This window comes from Equus asinus, chromosome 9, assembly GCF_041296235.1.
Source record: "Equus asinus isolate D_3611 breed Donkey chromosome 9, EquAss-T2T_v2, whole genome shotgun sequence".
In the NCBI taxonomy this organism is placed as follows: Eukaryota; Metazoa; Chordata; class Mammalia; order Perissodactyla; family Equidae; genus Equus; species Equus asinus.
In genome coordinates, this window is record NC_091798.1 from 17,897,849 (window position 1) to 17,920,479 (window position 22,631).

The 22,631-nt window shown below is 35.6% G+C and overlaps 1 long non-coding RNA gene across 1 annotated transcript in view; it reads right to left on the minus strand.

Annotated features, from left to right (window-relative positions):
• Positions 1-22,631, minus strand: part of LOC123288754 (uncharacterized) — a 2,093,166-nt gene that overhangs the window by 1,556,971 nt on the left and 513,564 nt on the right. The window contains exon 3 of the long non-coding RNA XR_011505731.1: positions 22,532-22,575. This is a non-coding gene — a long non-coding RNA (uncharacterized lncRNA). The remainder of the gene's footprint in view (positions 1-22,531; positions 22,576-22,631) is intronic.

Here is a 22,631-nt window from a genome sequence, read left to right on the forward strand (position 1 = left end):
ATATAGACACATTACGTATACATTCAGTACAATGTACGAGTTCACTTTTTATTTTTCTCGGAAGCATTGACTATGAAACTGATCTGTCTTCCTGCTGCAATCTGGAGTGGCTGTTTCTAGGGCTTCTCCACAGCTGTTCTTCTGGTAGTCCCTTTAAATATCATCCTGATCATTAGCTCTTATCTTTAACTTCTTGGAAAATGCTTGTGAAATAAATAAAACATCAAGCATTTCATTAGTCCCATTCTTTCTATTCTCTTTCTAGGACAATTACATGTGTGCTAGGAATTTTCACTAGGTTTCATAGATCTCTTTTTCCTTTCTTTGCTTCAAAATCATTATTCCAATTCACTAATTCTCTCTTCTGCAAGTCTAATCTCCTGTTTTATCAAATTCTTGATTTCAGCTATATTTTTCTGTACTAGAATTTGTTCGATTTTTTTCTTTCTGTTGATTTCTGTCAGCCATTTTTCTTGAAAATGTGAATCATGGTTACTTTAAATCCCATTTCTGATAATTTCAATATATGCAACACCTGTGGGCCTATTGCTATTGCAATTTACTTTTTTCTCTGATTTTTGATTATTGTTTCATTGCCTTCTGTCATGAATGATAATTTCTCATTGAATATGGGCCATTGCATATAAAAACTATAGAGGTAATTTGAGATTCTGGATATCTTCCTCCAGGAAGGAGTTAATTTTGCTTTGTGGCAGGTGGTTATTGTAGGGGCAGACCATATTTGTTTTGTCTGGCTTTTAACTAGATCAGAGCTTTTAGTCTTATAAGGATTTATTTCCTGTTTGCTCTTTCTCCTAGTAGGTAGCTCTTCTGGGTCTTATTGGAAACCTGGGGCTGCTCTCATGTTATCCTAACGTCTTTAAATAGATGTGTGTGTGTGTGTGTGTGTGTGTGTGTGTAGCTTTTCTCATAGTTCTGGATAAGGGGCTTGCTCCTCAAAAAATTAATCCAACATTGCTGGAAATAGAACTCTCTGGTATTACTCTCATATACAATCCTTTCAATATCGTATTTTTTATTTGTTACCTTTTGTTTGCTCACAGTCTGGAAAATTTTAGAGTTTTTCTTTATTCTGCTTCTTCTGATATTTCCTGGTAATATGTTTTGGCAGCAGTCTTTTTCCATTCAATCTAGAAATGCATGTCCTTTGGTACTGACAAATTAGATTTTATTATTATTTGTTCATTTAACTTCATTCTATTTTCTAATAGAAATTCCCTTTATTTATTTATTTTTTTGAGGAAGATTAGCCCTGAGCTAACTACTGCCTAGTCCTTTTTTTTTTTTTTTTTTTTTTTTTTTTGCTGAGGAAGCCTGGCCCTGAGCTAACATCCGTGCCCATCTTCCTCCACTTTATATGTGGGACACCTACCACAGCATGGCGTGCCAAGCAGTGCCACGTCCGCACCCAGGATCTGAACCGGCAAACCCCGGGCTGCGGAGAAGCATAACGTGCACACTTAACCGCTGCGCCACTGGCTGGCCCCTAGAAATTCCCTTTAATTGGCCACTGGCTCTCCTTGTTAATCTTCTCATTTCATAGCATTTTTATCCCTTTTGTTCTCTTTTATTTTCTCTTTGTCTTTGGAGCTCTATTTTCTAAGAAATATTACCCATTTTTATTCTAACTTTTCTATCTTCCTTTTATTATGTTTATGCTATTATTTTTTATTTATATGAGCTCTTCTTTGTCTTCAGAATGTTCTATTTTTACATATATATTTTTTGTGGTTACCCATATGCAACAATTTCTGTGTGTGTTTTTCTGAGTAAAGTCAATATAGTGATTTTGAAGTATTCAGCTTTCTCTCATTATTTGTTCCCTTCAAATTCTTTGAATTAATTTTCCCATTTTTTTTCCAAAATAGAAGGTTTCCTCAAATCGATTTTGATTATTGACTGTTTATTCACACTTAACAGTGAGAAACTATATGAAAGGTTGATTGTTCTAGGCGCAGGAGCAAGCCTTGTTTACTGGTGGGGCTTCACAGAGGGGGCATGACAACTTTGTTGGGAATCCCTCAAGCTTTGGCATCTGAATATCTTTTATATGGGACTTCTCAGCTTCCACGGAGAGGAACAGAACAATATTATTCTTTGGGGTAGAGGAGATATGAGTGCCAGTGTTCTGAGCGGCTCCTCTGCCTTAGAATGCCTTCTTCAGCAGACGTGCCCCTCTCATGCTTTGGACTGACGGGGGCCAGAAGCACCGTCCTGGCCACTTTGGGGGTGGGCAGGGTCCTGAGCCGGACCTTGGACCTATACTCTATTTCTCCATATTGGGGCACTTTCTTCACCCCACCTATGTGAGGTCAACCAGATATCCCAAGAAAATCCAGGACTCAAATCTATAGAGTTGTCCCAGGGCCTCATGGCTGGCACCAATTCCAGTAGGGCAGCCTGGTAAATGAATCACTCACCAAAGTATTTCTTTTATTGGTCTAATCACTGACCTGTAAGCTTGGGCTCATGTGTTGCTTGTTGCCTGTCCATATTCCCAGCACAGTACTACCTCTGTTCTACGGCTCCCAGTGATGGTGGGGTGGGAGTAGGTGTTCTTTTTTCACACTTTGCCGGTGTCATCAACAGCTCTATAGAATCTACACCACATGGTAGGTGGTCTTCCAAGAGTGTGTGTCCCTATCTCCTCGTAAAACTTTTCAGACCATTGCTCCACAATCCAGTGGGCCTTTCCAATTAATGTTTTCTTTTGCCTCTGTTTTATACAGTGAGGCTTTACTCTCTTAGTTTGGTTTTCCCATGTTGGACAAAAGATGGACATTCCTTGTGTGAACAGAATGGCTTTTCTCACTCTGTCCACAGGCCCCTTCCCAATCCTCCTTGGTGGTGGTAATGTGGAAGTCAAGAGTGTTGGCAATACTCTAAAAATTCAGTGATTAGAGCCTAAAGAGCCCAAGAGAACACATAGTTGAAAAGTGTATTGTTTATCTTTGTGCTACAAAATTCTAAATAGTGAATGTAACATGACAAGAAAAAAATATCATTCACATTTTCCTATATACTCTAGGTCAGACTTGCATTTGTGATCATCATTAACAAAACACACTTAGAGCCTTTGAGAGAGTTATTAGAAGCCAGTATTCGTGTGCTGCATAATGGATGATGCACTGTCATGACAAATGATTTAACCTTAATTATATAAATGATATCAGGTAACTTTGGAAATAAGAAGATTTATACTGTTTTTATATTGTTCCAGTACAAAGAGGTTCTGAAGAACCATAGCATTGGGAGTGATAACAGCATTGCTACATTTTCCTCTCAGTGAGAGATATGAAATTATCCAGGAATGACATATTTGACAATCTAGAACACGAATAGATTTTTTCTGGACTAGAAGAGGAAAAGACGGTATCGGAATACCATGAAGAATGTACACTGACTGGACTAGGGAATGGGGTTACTTCCTTTCCACTTTTTGTGTCTTAATAAAGAACTGGCTCAGGAGGTCTGAATTATCTCAACAGAAGAACAGATGGATGCCAGCCACTGGGATCCAGAGGCTGTCTCTTTCTAATAAGACCCCTCTCTAATCATAAGGCTCCCATTGCCCCCAAACTATAAATATGTAAAGCATCACATGGGCAGGGTCCCTATCTACTGGCACATTGGCCATCTATGCCTGAACTAAATGGTGAAATAATTAGAGTTCATGTGATACATGCACTCTATTTCTCTGCTTCTAGGTTTTTTCCAATAAACCTTGCCTGGCATTTGTGGTATATATCTGTGACTCCTTTGCATGACAATATGCTCATCTATGTGATTATTACATAATATGCTTCGGTATTTCTATCACTGTCAAATTAACGTTCATTTTAAATTATGTCATCTTAAGATCATAAATGGAAATGTTTCCTATTGACTTCTCCTATTAGAGATAACCTATTTATATGATGTTTAGATTGTAAATGACACAGGGCAAGAATATAGAAATTCAACATATAAATACCCTAACTATAATATGTTAATAACAATGCTCAATTGAAAGATGAAGATAAATAACCTAAGATGTATACATAAACTAAGAGATTTAGAAATTTATGAAGCAGAGTTTCAAAACTGTATATTAGCTAAAGAATAAAACGTACCTTCTACTGTAGATCTAAAATATTTCTTTGTCATTTAATTTTCAAATTCTTAAAGAAAACTAAACAGCAATTTGTTTTAAAATATTTCATGTTGAAAAATAAGTAGTTTCCATAATTTCTTCTAAGAAATGTATTAAGTAAACTTTTTCAAATACAGAAGTTGATAGAAAAGGGTAGACCTCCTTCCCCCAATGCAATTGAACTTGGTAACCTATTTTTGTTCTCCTATTTTTCACATCAATGACAGCTTTTCAAGTTGTGTTCGTAACTTAAAGTAAATTCTAGGGCAAATATCTGAATAAAGGTGAATCTTGATATACAATAGATCTTCACATTTTATTTTAATATTTACTTCTCCAGTTAAACACAGACAAAATTACACTGAAAATTCACCTACTGATACCCCATAGCTGCTCAATCATCACGGATCTTAGGCTTTTTCTAATAAGCCCACTGACATCTGTTCCACTGGTTGAGGTGATTTCTTACAAAGATTCAACTATGTATTTCCTAAAATTATCTGCACAAGGTGTTATTATAAGTTTTAATTGAAGATTATTTAAAACAATTAAACATGAATGCAAAAATAAAACTGTTACTATGAAAACTAAGCTGGCCCTATGGGAAAGTGTGATGGATATAAGTTGCTTTAAAAAAGTGCTAAAGAATTAAGTGTGGGTGACAAAACTGTGAAAGTTCAGCAAGGATATTTTAAACATCTTGAAGAATGGTGTACTCGGATTTTCAGGTATCTTTAAGTTCACACACGCACACATACACAAAGGAATAAAAAGGAGTATGTCAACATATCACTGAGAAGGCTGGCTATTTATTTTCTATTATCTCTTCTGAAAATGTCCTATAATTACTTGCTTTACTTATAATAAAGGAAAAGCACATTTTATTTTTTCTAAAAATTGAAAGAATAATACTTTTACGTGAAATTTGGATTATGTCTGTTGTTTATGCGTTTCTACAAAAGATCAGTATTTGCCACAGTATAATTGACAAAATTACACAAGAAGTAAAAAATATTCTAGGATCATCTATATATTTTTGTATGTTTGAAGTATTAATATCATTTATATAAAAAATTTGCACAATTGGTTTTAGATGGCTTACATAATAAATATAGCAAACATATTCAGGGAAAAAAAGATAAAATATGTTCAGGAAAGTATAAGGCTGAGTAAAGAAGCACATGTGACACCTGACACTTCTCAGTTAATAAAAGAGGGGGGTCACACATTTCATTGTAAGTTTCTTTGCAAGTAGAGCAAAGAGGAAAACAACATCAGTTACTCCATTCACAGGCTCTAAAGGACGCCACTATGGAAAGGAGCTGAGAGGTCACTGAGTGTCCAATGATCTCAATCAGTAGCATATGAAAACAACCCTGATGGCCAATTATTATCATTTCTTTCCTGCTGATAAAGGCACTTCTCCATCTTGTAGAGAAATTTTGAAATAGTTTTACACTGAAATATTGTACTAGAGTTCATAATCATACAGGCAAACGATCTTATTTGTATGCATATGAACAGCAAACCAAACAGGCAAAGTACACACAACTAACAGAAATTAAAAAAATCAAAGTGTGTAGTTAATTTGTGTTGAAGTTTGAAACTATTCCAGTTATCGAATATATGGTACAGCGATTGATTTGATTACATACTAACTAAAAAATAACTCTTAGAACTTGCAAGTTTTTAAATACAGTCCAGAGTGGGAGTCTTGCAATACGAAGTACCATGAAATGACAACCTCCAAAAGTGTGTATTATGTTTCTCAAAATTAAAAATTTGCTAAAACAATGTTTACTACAGCATGACAAGTGAGAAATAAAGGGGACACACACAACTTGAAACAGAAAACATCTGTTCTCTCTATACTTCATGTGGAGATCATTACTGAAAATATAGGTCAATTAATTTCTTCTGTTAGCTTTTCAGTTTGCAGGGCTCACTTAGACTGCCAGATTCTATTCAAGAAATTCATTAATGAAAACAAGGAAATCTATTTTTGAATAATTCTCTGTTAAAAATAAAGACAAAAAAAGAACTTTACTGTGCACCTAACTTCACCTTTTCTTCTCTACTTGACATCACTGCATGGATATCAAGGCATCAGTCACTCGTGCATTAAGCTTCACTGTGCTCTCTGACTTCTCCATCTCATCCATGTCATCCTGTAACATCTCTGGCAAATGTTACTTCCTTTCCTTTTATAATTGCCACAATCCCAGTTCATACCAGGGCCACTGAAACCATCTTTCAACTACTCTCTTTATTTCGAGTCACTTCTTGAAGATTTATCATTTTTACTCTACTACATTCCAAAGTTTTTCCATTAATCACACCTAAGAGTAAAAGGTTTGTGAGGACTGCCCCTAATCTGTATAATAGTATTTATTTATAGCACTGTGTATTAACCACTGGGCTAATAAATTTTTCACATGATGAAACAATGAAATATAATAGATATGTTTGAAGTGTGAGATAAAGATAAAATATTATTTTAAATTGCCTCCTAAGCATGGTTACTAGTTTATATCACTAATAATAGCACATATTTATGTATACACCAAATTGTCCTCTTAATAATTTGTTTTTAGCCAACTTGTGGACAGATTAGATCCTGTTTCACCTTATTATGTGAATGACCAATGTTTATAATTAAATTTGTGGCATCACTGCCATTTCCTTGATGATGGCTTGTGCTTGAATTATTAGAATGATCTTCAACTTTTTTCTTAAAACATTCATTCATATTGTAAAGTTAAGCTTAGTTAAAATTGGATAACATAATACGTAAATCCACTAACCAAGTAGACATAAATGTCAATAAGTAACAGTGAATTGAAAGCTAGAAGGAATAAGGGGTGCACTGTCATCCCCACTGGTTTGAAATCTCCACACTTCCCTAAGGATGCTTTACTGACCATATGTGACATAGGACCATATGACAGACTAAACATCAGTGCCAGAGCAATGCATATATTAAGTATTACAAAGCTCATTATTTTAATATTGTAGATTAAAAACAAATAAGAGAAGTTCTAATATTTTCTTCACTATCCCATTGCAATGTGATGGCCAAGCCCTGCTTATGCACACACCACCTTAGAGACTAATTCTAAAGCACAGGTCTGATCGTATCCCTCTACTTCCTGAAATTTTGAGGGGCTCTCTATTGCTTTACCATATTATTTTCACATTCGAGATAGTCCACGCTATGATTCCAACCTATCTTTCCTAACTAGTTTTTATATATGTACCATGTGTTCTAATCACTTGGAAATACTTGTATTTCTCAAATACATACCATACCCTCCCATCAATGGCTTTCTGTACAACCTATATCCTCCATCTAAAATATTACTCCAATTCCCATTTCCACCTGTCAAAATACCTCCCATTCTTCAAAGATCATTTCAAACATTATCTCAATAGAATTATTTTAGATGAGTTAAATAAATTTCTAACGTATATTTCATTTTTGTCATATTTCTCTCATAAAATTACCATGCACTGATTCAAAGACGGTACGGATTAACACATAGTGTAACTGTTCTGTCAGCCTTAGGCGAGATTGAGTTGACAGGTGAAATGAGTTGGGATCTTTTGTTAGCCCTTATTAGAGCTGAGTCAGGAAACTGGTTGAAGGTCGATACCAGGAGCCTCAGGTTCAGAATTTCTGAAATGATGCTCCTTCAAGATACAGATGTTCAGTGAACCATCTAAAGTATTCTGCTGGTAAAATTAAATAACGGTGCTTTCTCCTCTGAATTAAAAAATATGTATTTTTCTTAGCTTTAAGCTTTCTTCCCCCACAGATATTTTTTAAGCCTTTGGTACTCAATGCTTACATGTATTAGAATACATAATTTCACTCTCAATTTTTTTTAGTTATTGGAGGTTGAATATAGTTGTATTTTATTGTGTTTCTCTAAGTACAAAATGATTTCCAGGAGTGAATGACAGCGAGAACCCATATTCCACATTAGTAATTGGCAACATTTTTCTATAAAGGGACAGATAGTAAATGTTTTTAGGTTTTGTAGGTCATAGGGTATCTGTTGTAACTATTCAGCTTCAACGTGGTAAGTCAGACATAAATAAATGAGCCTGACTGTATTTCAACACATCTTCATCTACAGACATTAAAGTTTTAGTTTAATATACTTTTCACAGGTCAAGAAATAATCTTCTTTTGATTTTTTTCCAACCAATGTTTTTTCCCAAACATTTTTCCAGTGTTTAAATTTTAACACTTAAAAATGTTAAAAACCATCCATATATGGCTCAAGAGCTGTACAAAAACAGGCAGTGGGCTGAATCTGAACCATAGCCTATAGTTTGCAAAGCCCTGTCCTAAATTACTGATTGCCAAATCATAGTCTGTATTTCTTCCCTAGGCACTAACTTGGGGCCAAATCAGAAGTGAAGAGGGTAAGATTCCATATCAGAGTATTATCACTTTTTACTTTTTTTTATTTGGTAGGTGCATGTGGAAATAGAGTTCCAGGGCTAATTTTTTTCTATTACTCTTTTTTGAAGGGGAGGGGAATGCAACCTTGGGCCCTCCAGGACCAGTTCAACTGACTCCATCTCTTATCGACACAGTGATTAAGAATTGCCTTTCAGAAAATCTGCAAAGTCATGTAGCCAGAGCAAGTGCAAAATAAGAATCTTGACCTGAAATGACCACAGAATCAAAGATCCCCCTTCCCAGGGACCCCAAGGAGCCGGACAAGACCGGAACTTGAAAGTCAGACTCTTATCGGAAGCAAAGGGTCCCTCATTCAGGAAGATTCAGTATTAAAATTCCTTCCCCGCCTCGTCATAAGTGTTTAGAACACTGTCATAAATGTTTGAACCTTACCATAAATGCTTGAAGCCCACCAAGCAAAACCTGTCCTGCTAGCGTTTTGGCGTGCCAGCCTATTCTCCCTAGCCTCTTAAATTTTGCACCAAACCCTGAATCAGAGAAACAGATCTGAGGGCACGTGCCCTGTTCTCCCTGCAGATTGATCTTGCAGAATGAAGCTGATCTCTTTTCCCAATGGCTGGTGCCATAATTAATTGTCTGTTTATGTGCATGGGGCAAGAGAACTCCAATTTTGTGCAGTAACAGGAACACCACAGTTCTGAAAGGAGAAAAGGATCTTAGGGACCTGAATAGGGTGAAGTCAGAAACACAAATAAGAAACTCACTTGAAGGATAAGCTTGCTCAATCCTAGTATCTTGTCTAATTGAAATAGCTAGGCCAACTGGAGGGAAGTGGGAGTAGTCAGAGTAGCTTGGAAAGACAGAATAGCTGGTTAGAGAAGCTGAGCCGGGGAAAGTAGCTAGAGCAGCAGGAAGAGAAACTTGATCAATTTGAATAGCTGCGGGAGTACCTGGAATAGTTGTAGCAGTTGCCTAGGAGTCATTTTAGAAAAGTGAATTTTAGGGGTCAAAAAATAGAGAAGGGGTTTCCTTTTTTAACATAGCGATCTGAAACTTTTTATGCTTGGTTTTAAATGAACTCAATTCCGTCATCTGAAAAGTCTTTATTGCAATTCAACCTACCAAGACTATAAGCTCCTTGTATGCAGGCTCAAGCTTATTCACTATTATATACATTCGCTATGAGTCTATTTTAATATTTTGGTGAGTGTGATTTTTTAACATGATTTAATAAACTGTTAGAACAATGTAAAGAAGGCTTGTGCAATAGGGCCCAATATGACGGAGACAAAACCAAACTGCTAAGGAAATCCATTATCATAGTAATCAAATTGTAAATTTGAAATAGAATAAAAGGCCTAGTTTTCCTATTTTTATTCACATGAACCAAGATAATATTAAATGACAATGAACCTTAATTTCAAAAGCTCACTTACTTCTAATATGTTTCAGGAAATATCCTCAAAACTGATATATAAGAGGAAATATAGTTTGAATTTATGGCAGCAATTTGAATATCCTATTTTCCAAATACCAACTGTGGTCGAGCTATTAAACTGGTAAAATCCAAGAAATTGCCCTGTCCATTGTAATATGCTTGAGGATATCTTGGCAAAAGAATTACTAAGTGACACACAGAATCTCTTTTCTATCTGTGATTAAAGGGAAGGAGAAACACAAAGCAAATCTGGCAGATTAAAAAAAAAAGAAAAGAGAAAACAAACATGGGAAAAACATTGAACGCTTACTGTATCTTAAGTACTTAAAAACACCTTTTGAATAAGAAAACTGAGGAGCTCTGAATTCTAAAAAACACATTTACTCTCTTAAAAATACAAGGTGTCTTTTAACAAAGTCAATAGGAACATATAACTGACAGCTTTTGAGAGTGTTTCTACCTCTCCTTCCAGTGGACTCTGTTTTGTCTCCCTGATTTAGGCTAAACTGCAAAATTAAAGTCTATTATCATTTTCAGCTTTAGGCCATTTGACCTAAGGCTGAGGTGAAGATACAAAATCAAGCCAGGGAATTTGAGATAAGATTTCACTTTTGAGGTCACGCCAGCAATCAGCACTTCTACTGTTATGATAAAAATCACCTAATAGGACACCACTAAAAAATATAACCCCTGCAAATGGGAGATTCTCTTATGTTTTCATTGAAATGCCATGTGACGTAAGAGAAAGTAATTTTGCAATATTCTATAGTCTAATTTACCTTTTTCACAAGTGACATGCTGAACAACGTTCCTTGACAAAAATAAATAATTCTTTCACAGACACTTTAAACAAGGTAATATGCTCAAACGTGGGGAAATATTTGAAGAAAGATGAATCCTAACCAACATTGAAATATTTTTGCTGATGACCAAAATACGTGGCACAGGTGGTTTCCAACTTACAAAGTACTCACTTGCATGTCACTGGATCTTCCTCTCCACTGGCACACAATTCTCATTCCAGCACCTGTACTAGAACTGCTGGAAATGAAATGGTAAAGTTGGAATAAGACAAAAGGGACTTGCAGATTTGTAGAGGATCTGGATTTGGAAGTGAAGGAAGGAACTAGAACACAAGTAGCAATTTGGTCGTACCAAATATATTAACTCTGCCCAGGAAAATCCTTCCTCAAAATTTAAAAGGTTTCCTCTTCATTTGGTCACATTGCCTAAGGTTCTTCTCATTAGAGACCCATCTCAATTAACAAAAATCTAATGAAGCTTGAGAAATTGTTGTGGATATTAGTCATTCACACATTTGTATACATCATTTCATCAGATGACTAAATTTTGCCGAGTTTATATGCCCTGAAACAGTTTTGATTTTAGGTGATATGTTTCAGATCTGGGGAATCACGTGATTTTAGTTAATAGGCTTCTTGCCTCAGGGAATGACAAATTTGGGTAAAGTAGCAAGGTAGAAAGTTTAAGGCAATTGTTCTCAAAGTGTGGCTCTGGGCCAGCTGCATCAGCATCCACTGGGAACTTGCTAGATAAATGCAAATTACTGGACTCCACCCATTCCTAGTGAATCAGAAATTCTGAGTGGGGGTTGGGAGGGAGCAGCAATCTGAATTTAACATGGCTTCCAGGTGATTCTGACAAATGCTTATTTTTGAAAAGCCCTGGTTTAGGACAGCTGGAGAGACCCAATAGACTTGGAAAGGAAACCATTAGGAGACAGGTAATAAATACAGAAAGCGGAAAAGAAAGGTCCCCATGGCCAACTTCCCTTATTTCAAAAATTGTCCAAGGATTTATTAGGGCATTGGCATATCGCAGCATACCACGCAATGTTCTCTTTTGAGATTCGTCTAGGAGCAAAGTAGGTTAATTGAGACGAATAGAGCGCTCTGACATAAAAGCCACCTCTGCTTCTGAGCACCGAGTGTGGGTGCTTTGTGCCTACGCTACATCTCCCCACTTTGGCTTCTTACCCATTTTACTCTGCCCTCCATGAGAAAGATCACATGTTGCGCAAAGTGAAGTTGCCAAGGAGATGTGATGTGGTTATCAGAATACTCAGCTGCAGTCATGCAGTGTCCTAGGACTTCATCTCAGATGCCTGGTCTTGTGCGCCTTAATCCCTGGTCTATCATCCAATCTTCAATTTTCATAACTATCCTACCTTTAGGCTATTATACTTCTGGTCTCACTGTGTGTTCATTTGGCATTCAACAGTAATTCTCTCCTAGTTTGACTCTGAACTCAAACTCCCCCATTCCCTCTTCCTCATTCCTTCAGCCCATGGTTAATTGATACTTTCACTCTGCTCCTGGCTCCTTGGTCCTCAGAACTATGACAATTTCCTTTTCTGAATGATAATGACAACTCCATTGCAGCCAATAAAGCACAGCCCAGATGTCATTCTTCTCTTACCTTCTCCACTTAGTTTCATACTCTAACTTTCGCAGCCCTGTTCATCCTATCTACTCTCATCATACTACTGTTAGTAACTAGTTACTATTTGTTACTAGACCAAGTGCCAGCTCATTTCCCAAGAATTAACTGTTCTCTCTCCCATCTGTCATTGTGTTCTCCACTGATGGGTGTGACTATCAGGTAGTTCTTTGCTTTCTTCATCAGATAGCAGCTAAAACCATTAGCATCTATATCTTGACCTTCATTAGGATTCAAAATTCTAAATCTGGTAAAACCTGCCCTCCTACCAAGAAAATAAGCTTCCTAAATAATCACAGGTAACAACAATTTGTAGAATATCCACCTATGTGGCTAAAGGCAGGAAATATAGCACCCACTGTGCTACATACAGGGGATATAGCACCGAACCAGAGAAAAGAAACTGCCTTCAATGAACTTACACCTGTGGGGGTTACAGATATTCAAACGTTGATAACGTAATTGATTACTTAATCACAGCTATGATATGTGCGATGGGGGGAAACACAGGATATAATAAAGAAGTAAAAGAAGAAGCATTGAAGCATATTTAGAGTCCAATAAGACTTCCTTGAAGTAGTGAAATTTAAGCTGAGACATCTGAACTGAGTAGGAATTGCCCGGAAAAGGGTGAATATTGGGTAAGAGCTGTTCCAAAAAGATGGAAGAGCTTGTATAAATACCCTGTGGCAAAAATTAGCATCATCCCTTCAAGGAACTGAAAGGCAGTGCAGAATGTTGAGATTGAGGAGGAAACTGGTAAGAGATGATATGAGGCTGTTAAAGAAGGCAAGAAGGAGATCAATCATGTATGAATTAATAGACCATAGATGGGTTTTAGTTTTTATTCTAAGTATAGCTAAGAGTCATCTAATCCTTGCTACTCAAAGTATCATCCACAGAGCACTGGCATCAACTGGGAACTTACTAGAAATACAGACTCTCAGACTCTCCATTCCAGAGTTACTAATCAAAATCTTTTTATCAATCTTCCCAAGTGATTTCAGTGCACATTAAAGTTTAAAAAACACTATTAAAGGATTTAAGGAATGGAGTAACCTCACCCAATTTAGATCTTAAACATTGTAGCTATGTGGACCACAGATTTGGTAGGAGGTAGGAAGAAGTGTGTATTCAGCAAAGTCAAGTAAATGTTCAATTCATTGAAAGATAATGTAACTACAGAGTACAGGGTTGTCATTAGAAATGATTGGTTTGAAATATATTAAAGAAGTTAATTTGAGGACCTGGTGATTGATTTACAATGAAGGATGAGAATGAACAAGGTGTCACAGATGACTCCAAAGCTTTCTCTCCTGATAACTGAGTGGACAATGTTGTCGTCACGGACAGGGAGTACTGCAGACAGAATAGATTTGGGGAGAAATATGAATTTATTTGTGGACCACACTGGGTGTGTACAAAATGTCATGTTAAGAAAAATAAAGCCTAATATTTAGAGAGGATTTTGCCATTTAAAACATGATTCCCTACATATTATCTGAGCTGTTCTTTCCATCATCCCAATTAAGAGTGAGATTCAAGGGCAGAGCCAGGGTAAGAACTTTCGTGCAAAGAGAAGAGAAAGTGCAAACATGTAAAGGGGCAAGAGTGAGAGCAAACAGGTCAGTCAAAGAGCTGCTGCCAGAAGAAATCGTGCTCGCTTGAACCAGGACACGAGCCATAGAGACGGATCAAAATGGACAGCTCTATTCTTCAAACAGAACTTACAGGATACATTAATGGAGATGGCATCCAAGTAGAGATGCTAAGTCAGATGTACAATCTTAAAATCATGAGATAGATCAGGTCTGGCAATGTAACAAATAGATCGTGTGTAGAAGCCATGGAATTGAGTGAGACACTTAGTAAGAGAGTTTGGCTGAAAAAAAAAGGGGGGTCCAGAAATAAACACTGGGTTGCTCCAAAATTTTGAAGGAAAGCAGGATACAAACTAAAAAAGGATAATGAAACAGTAGAAAACTTAAACTGTTTTTCTTGGTCACTTATATATAATAATATGTATTCTTTTTAGTTAATGAACATTGGAACTTATAATCATCTAGTACTGTTTTCAAAACTTGAAGTAAATAATAGTCTTTTTTTTTGAGGAGGAGGATTAGCCCTGAGCTAACATCTGCCAATCCTCCTCTCTTTGCTGAGGAAGCCTGGCCCTGAGCTAACATCTGTGACCATCTTCCTCTTCTTTATGTGTGGGATGCCTGCCACAGCATGGTTTGCCAAGTGGTGCCGTGTCCGCACCTGGGATCCAAACGGGCGAACCCCAGGACAGCGAGAAGCAGAATGTGTGCACTTAACCACTGCGCCACCAGGCCGGCCCCAATAGTTACTTATCATTAAGAGATTTTTTAAAGGTTTTTCTAAAATATTTGGTTGTTATCCACATTCCAGTTTGTATATGCCGTATATGACATTATAGTTGTATACCCCATGGCTTAGATACTATTTCATAAATCCCATATTTGAAATTATTTCTTGATATTAAGAATCAAATCAAATATTAATGAGTAAACTGCAATTAATCTGAAAATTTATTTACATTATATATTATCTTTAGCTTTGTTTTTAGTTACTAATTCTTAAGAGAAATTATATATCTGATAAAAGTGCAATAAATACACCAGAATTAAAAGGGGAAAAGTAATAAACACTGCATGTAAACTAAGAGGGCATTTGCCAATGAAAGCACATGCATGGCAAAGCTGTTAGAATGGTGATGGGCAGTGAAACATTTTCAAGGAGCAGGAGATAAAGCTAATGTCTAGACGAGAAAAGGAAGAAGACAGTATCCACGGCAGCTATCTAAGGCGTCAAACAAGCCTGTGCAAGATTGAAATTCCCATACCTAAAATTCGCAACCACACTATTTTAGGAATATTAGGAATATCATAAGGGGAAAAAATAACCTAGGGGTGACCGCAAACAAACAAAAAAGTGCAGAATGGTAATTGCCCAGAGAGGCTTTATGGAATGAGGAGCTATTATTTTGACTTTGGGTTGAAGAAAAATATTTTCATCTACATTGTACAACACCCCAAATCTAATGCCAGAAATAGAGATGACTGAATATGGATTATACAAATAAAAGAAATAATACTAATATATGACAAAATTATTTGGCATGATTTCATGGCTGCTTTTGTTTGATAGCATATTTATTACTACAGGAATGAAATTACTATGACGTTTTTAAACCTCTCATGTGGACTCAGTGCTAATCTTACAATTATAAGTGATGTGAGTACTTTGGAGGTTGGCCAATCTACTTCACTAAGTTAGAGAGACAAAAAAAGACAGATGTTGATCTCACCATAGGGCACTATTCTGCCACAATTCTTTTTGTAAAGGAAATGAACAAACTGAAAGAATCAATGGGGCCTTTAAAACAAAACAAAAATAACTATCTTTGCAAGGAGACCCTTTTTCTGTGCATGCATGGACTAAAACTGTGAGTTCCTGAGCGTTTTCAATGGCTTACAGTTGAAAAGAGAAGCCACAGAACACTGGTTGAACTTTCTCCCTGGGGTAACAAATTACAAACATGATGACAAATTGAAGGCCTGAAACCATGATTTGGTTTTTCAAATGACTTAGTAGGACCCAAAGTAGGAAACCCTCCAGCTTAGTCAACAACAGAGCGGCAGCCTAAAGTGAAAAGTACAGGATTGTTTACCTTTACTTGCCTAGTTCACCACCTAAGATCTAATGAAATTTGACCTCATTTTGTTAACGACAAATTCTAGAATTTCATTACTTGCATAATATTCAGTGATATCTTTTTAAAAATGAATATAAACATTCCATTTAGTACTTGGAAGAAAAATAAAACATTTTACCTTCTTTTTTTTTGAAACATAAAATCCAAATCTAGAATCTATTTCAGTACACTACGACTTAAATGTTTTGCCATATAACCTGAGTCAACAACAAATTTAAATCATTCATTTTGGGGGCCCGCCTAGTGGCGCAGCAATTAAGTTTGCATGTTCTGCTTCAGCGGCCTGGGGTTCACTGGTTCGGATCCCTGGTGCGGACATGGCACCACTTGGCAAGCCATGCTGTGGCAGACGTCCCACATATAAAGTAGAGGAAGATGGGCACTGATGTTAGCTCAGGGCCAGTCTTCCTCAGCAAAAAGAGGAGGATTGGTGGCAGATGTTAGCTCAGGGCTAATCTTCTTCCAAATAAATAAATAAATAAACCACTCATTTTCTAGTCAATATGTTCTAAGGTCCAAATATCAATCTAATAAATACACATTGGGAAAATAACTTGTATGTAACATGGATGTCCTTAGAATTTTCTAGCATTTTTGTATTGTGTTTACATACGTTTATTTAATAAGTAAGTAGATGCTTAGAGAAGTAGTGATAAATAACTGAAAAAAGAAAGAAGAGGAAAATGCTGTAATGCTTATTTAAACAGTTTAGAAGAACAGTAGAAAGCCATCTTCAAGACGACAAACGTTTCTCCACTACATGGAAGACACATGACTTCTCAACCATAAGGAATAGATAACAAGCAAAAAATGTTTAATGTACATTGGGAAAAAGAGAATGCTGAATTATATTTATGGAGAAGTTTCTATCTTTCAAGACGACAACAGGTTACTAAGGTACATACAACGTCTCTTGGGAGATATTTAAGAAATTTATAGACAGTCATCTCAAATTGGAAGATAATTCTGCATCTAGACCAATCCTTTTCTTTCAGTCCTATTTTTCTTTATTTTTTATTTTTATACTTTCTAATCTAGATGCATTATATCTGAATCATGAAAATTTACTAATTTCTGCTTCAGTAGCCATAACTTTCACTTTTTTTTTTTTTTGAGGAAGATTAGCCCTGAGCTAACTACTGCCAATCCTTCTCTTTTTTGCTGAGGAAGCCTGGCCCTGAGCTAACATCTGTGCCCATCTTCCTCTACTTTATATGTGGGACGCCTACCACAGCATGGCGTGCCAAGCAGTGCCATGTCCGCACCGAGATCCGGACTGGCAAGCCCTGGGCCACCCAAGAAGCAGAACATGCGAACTTAAGCGCTCTGCCACCTGGCCGGCCCCTCACTTGTTTTGATTAATGCCTGTTACTTGTTGTTCATCCTCTGTAAAATTAAAATACACATAAAGAAAGTGCTTCCTAAATATTGTGGAACACATTTTTTCAAAGATTCATTTTATACACAAAGAAAACTTCCATTACTCTTACAAAAAAATAACATGAAATATACTGAATGATTTGCTTGGAATCAGCCAATTAAATTATTGTCTAATGTTTACTTGTGAAAAAAATGATTAAGTATCAGTTCCGTCATTATGCCACAACTAATTAAAAATGTCTTTCAAGAGCCTTTCAGAGTGAATTCTTAATTTAATAAATACATTTTTAAGAGACATTCATATAATAATGCTTGGAATACGTATAGCATGCCAAAAAAGTATTTCTGTAGTGGTTAAGTATTTCTTGTTTGCTTTTCTGTTGTTGTTTGAGTGACCTGTTTATATTGTTAAACTTTCTTGAAGAGGTAAATCTCGGATGGTTCTCTATTCCGGAAGTGCTACATTTAGATGAGTCATAAAAGTTGCATTTTGTTCAAATCAACTTTGAAAACACAGTAAAGCTCTTAGAGAATAAGAATTTTGAATTTGAATGAGTGATGAAAGGGTGTGGTAGTCAGGTATAGTAAAAAAGCATAAATGAAAAGAATAAATCTTCGTAGAAAAGGGGTTTTCTTTTTCTCATAGCCAAGTTAATTTTTGGAGAAATATATATGTGAATGATATCACTGCATTGTTCAGAATTTTCAAATTATCTTTTCAACTGGAATCATTTTGAATTTGAAGAGCAAATAAATTGATTCTAAGTTCCAACATATTTTAAGCCAACAACTTGCAAGCAAAAGCATCGTAGTCATTTTTTGTATAAAATAATATAATTGATTTTATTTACATGTAAAAAAACCTCTCAAATCTATTTATTAGCCATAGGGTAATATCTGAAAGAACAGCACAAGTAAAAGAAATCTGTATCAAGTAAGAAAACCTGATTCATATGTGAAGTTAGCAAACACTGATGAGAAAGAAAGCCAATGGGAGGGCCAGTCCGCTGGCACAGCAGTTAAGTGCGCATGTTCCACTTCAAGGCCCGGGGTTCGCTGGTTCATCTCTGGTGTGGACATGGCACCACTTGGCAAGCCATGCTGTGCCAGGCTTCCCACATATAAAGTAGAGAAAGATAGGCACGGATGTTAGCTCAGGGCCAGTCTTCCTCAGCAAAAAGAGGAGGATTGGCAGTAGTTAGCTCAGGGCTAATCATCCCCCCCCAAAAAAAAAGACAATGGAGATTAACTGACCTATGTGCTTCAAAACTTGCAACTTTTATTATCTCTTATGCTCTGATATATTTAAGAAAATATAATGAGGATAAATGCTTTGGGGGTGAAGTGAATTTGTTTTTAATGGCTTGATAAATCAAATAATCATAAAATGAGATTTCTAAGATTTAGGGTGAGAATTTCTCATAAGTGATAAATTGTTTTTATTCTAGCTCCTCAATTCTAGGCTCAAATTCGAAAAGAAAAAAAAACATGTAAGGGGAAAAATAAATGTTCATCTGACAGAAAATTTGAATATTGGGCTACACATTTAAAGCCCTCAGATAAACCAATAAACATATTTTTGTTATTTGGTAAGACTCAAAGTTGTCAAAAACTAAGTACTTGCACCAATTTTTATTTTGCAACACAAATACGTTAGCAATTCCTTAAAAGAAGGAACACTATAATTAAATAGTCTTTATTCTAGCTATCATTAATTTTTACATATATTTCATTGGCAAAAGCATCTCTTTATCTTGCACAAGCTGAAAGAAACACAAAAACCCTGGTAAATTAACACTTCTAAAATACTTTGTTTGGAAATATAATTTAAAATCCTTCCATTTAGCTTTAAGTGCTTGAAAAAGATTATCAAAGTCGGTTTTCATATATCAAAACAATAGAATAATCAAGCAAGCATTGCCATAAGCTTTGCCTTTAATATTTTTTTCACTTGTGTGGTCTGTCCGTATATCAATATTCAATTTATTAGTCAATAATTACTCTCTGAATTCTTCTTCTTTTTCACTTTTTCTTTTTTCAATAGCAGTACAGAAACAAATAGAAAAATGTAACATTTAAAAAAATGTGTAATAATCTCACAAGGATAGTTATTTGGAGACTTATTTTTGATAAAATGTTTATTCTCTTCAAAAACAGAAACAAATGAAAATATGAAGCATATAAGAAAATAAATAAGAACATAGAGAACAAATGACAAGTCCAGCAGTAAAAGGAGATATACTTGGAAGTTTTTACCCCACTGGAGAAAACTACTCAGTAAAATAACTCATGAATCATGATGAGAATTAGCAACAACTTGCTCTTATCTGATGCATCACCGAATATATTTTATTTTTATTTAATCTACTTAAATAGGACATTTTTATTTGCAAAACTGCACACATGCACAACCTGGACTAAAGTTCAAGAAAGATTACTCAAAATTTCTAATAATCCAAAATTATATTGGTGTTGCATCTAAATAAATATTAGCATGTTATTTTGGAATTTTGACTATAACCATAATTTTCAAATTAAATTGTCTTGGGTAAAATAAGTTATCTTGCAAATGTAAGCTCTTTTATAAGTTTTGCAAATTTAGTCTTTTATTTTAATCAGCAACCTTCAATTAAGAAGATTGAAGCACTGAAAAATAGTTACACATAACACGAATTAGATGTTTTTGACTACGAGAACAAAACTGGAATTAAATTTTAGTGATGTATAAAGTAATTTTATAATATTTACTTGAAATTTTCAAAGTGCCATGTCCGCACCAGGGATCCGAACTTGTGAACCCTGGGCCGCCGAGAAGCGGAACGTGCGAACTTAACCGCTGAGCCACCGGGTATATGTACTATACAGCATATTCCTTAAAACTCTGCTTTCCAATACTTCACGTTAATTTAATAAAACTAATATCAAACTGTCAGTGTTGGAAGACTTTCTTTGGAATGAGTCACTGTGGGTTTATTCATCTCTTTGATGGAAATATATCTCATTTAGATATAAATTTTGTTGAATTAGGCATTTGGTTGAACAAAAATATAACTGCAATATCCTCTGGTCAGCAGAAGTAGAATTTATTGCATGACAACAGCCCACAGAGTGTGATTAGGATATTAAGAAGAATGATAGGCAATCCAGGCTGATCATCACTGCTACCAGCTCATCTTCTAAGGACCAGTGGCTCATTTCTCAGTCTGCATCCCTATGGAGTGGATTAAAAGGCTATAAAACGCTGCCTTTTATACAATGTGCAGCTGACTGGTTCAGAAACAAAGTAAACACAAAGTAAGAAAAGTAGAGTGTTTGTCTTCATCAGGCAGGTCTTAGTAACGCTTCCCTTTGGCAATTTCTAGGTCTTTACTTTAAATTTAATAGTTAAGTGTATAAAGACATAATTTTGTGTATAGTGGGTAGCTCACAACAGCTTTCATTGCAGTACAGCATCCTTGGAGAATTTACAGAATCTTCTTCAGTCAATTGCAATTCTGATGTTCCACATGGTTACAACATTTTTATTTCATTAACACCTAATTTACAAGCACAAACCATTCTAAATGTATCAGAACAAATGTAGGAAATAATTATAATTTAGATTGAAATCTTCATCTCCTAGTCACATATTTTTAACTCATCTATCTTAAAAAAAAATTTAATAACTTATTGAAGAGGATTATAAAGAGAGAAAAAAGTTTTCCAATTTAAATGAAGAGATGCCACAGTTTGTTACTGATTTCAACCAGTTTACCTGTTTTTGCGCAGATGTGCAATACCTGCTGTATTGAGCTGCACAGTTTACAATAGGACACGTGCAACATTGATGAGACAATCTACACCTATTCAAACATGCTTTTGCATGGACTCTCCCTTCATAGCCCTTGGACATTTAGTTTCACGCTTTGAGAGCTCTTCAAATTTGTTTTTAATTTTCTAAAGAGAGATTATTTCACTTGATTGACTTGGCATTTAATTTGCTACATATAAAAACAAATACAAAAAGGAAATATTTGCCATTATGCAAATACTAAAGCAACTTAATGTTTGGTATCATTTACAAGGACTATCTTAATCACTTTTAAAAATCCAGTCAACATGGTCAAAAAACTAACACAGACCCACCCCCTACACAGCTAAATTGCTTGAATAAACAGAATAGCCAATTGTTCTGGACTGGAATAGAAGCAACCAACATGATCTGGATGTGCTCAGTTGACCCTTAGCCAATATCAATTTTCATTTCATGTAGTCAGCATGTCCCATCATTTGTTCCCAATTAGTTCTTACCCATCTAAATCTGCATGGGAGGAATGCATGTTCTGGCATAAAATACAATAAACATGTCTGCCTAAGACCATCTTCTCCCTCAGTTTCAATTCAACTCTCCATATTTTGAATTATGATAGCTTATTTTTAACTCCACTTCCTAGTTACATTCCTCACTTACTAGGTGCCCCCGATGGGTAATGTAAAGCTGTTCAAACCCTTCTTCGCATGCTAGTCTTCCTATTATTGTCTGCATGGACTTTGTTAGGAATATCTTTATGAGATATCTAATATTAAGCAAGTAAATCACATAATTTGCACTATTTTGCATTAAAAAATCAATCCTTGATTTTTTTTTGGCATTAGACTGTACTCATTAAGTGTCTGAAGATGGAGCAGATGAAGAAGAAACCCAACTGAGTGAACATAAGTGAAAATTATGCAAAATCTTAGTAATTTATGATTTAAGGTGACACCAAAGAAAGCTTTGGAGAAGGGATATATCTAATTGTCTTTCAAAAGTTTCTCTCAAGGTGACTGGGTTTTTTCATCATAATTTACATTTTGATAAGGTCAATTTTCTCAGAAGAAGCCCTTCATTGCGTTTTGTGGAGGTAGCTCTGAACAAATGGAAACACAAAAAAATGAAAGTGTTCCTACCTTAAGGCAAATTACTGCAGGTCTTACGCCCAGACATCATATGTCTGCAACATAAAAAAAAAGACATTCGATATTTATTTACATTATGTAAAAAGCAGTA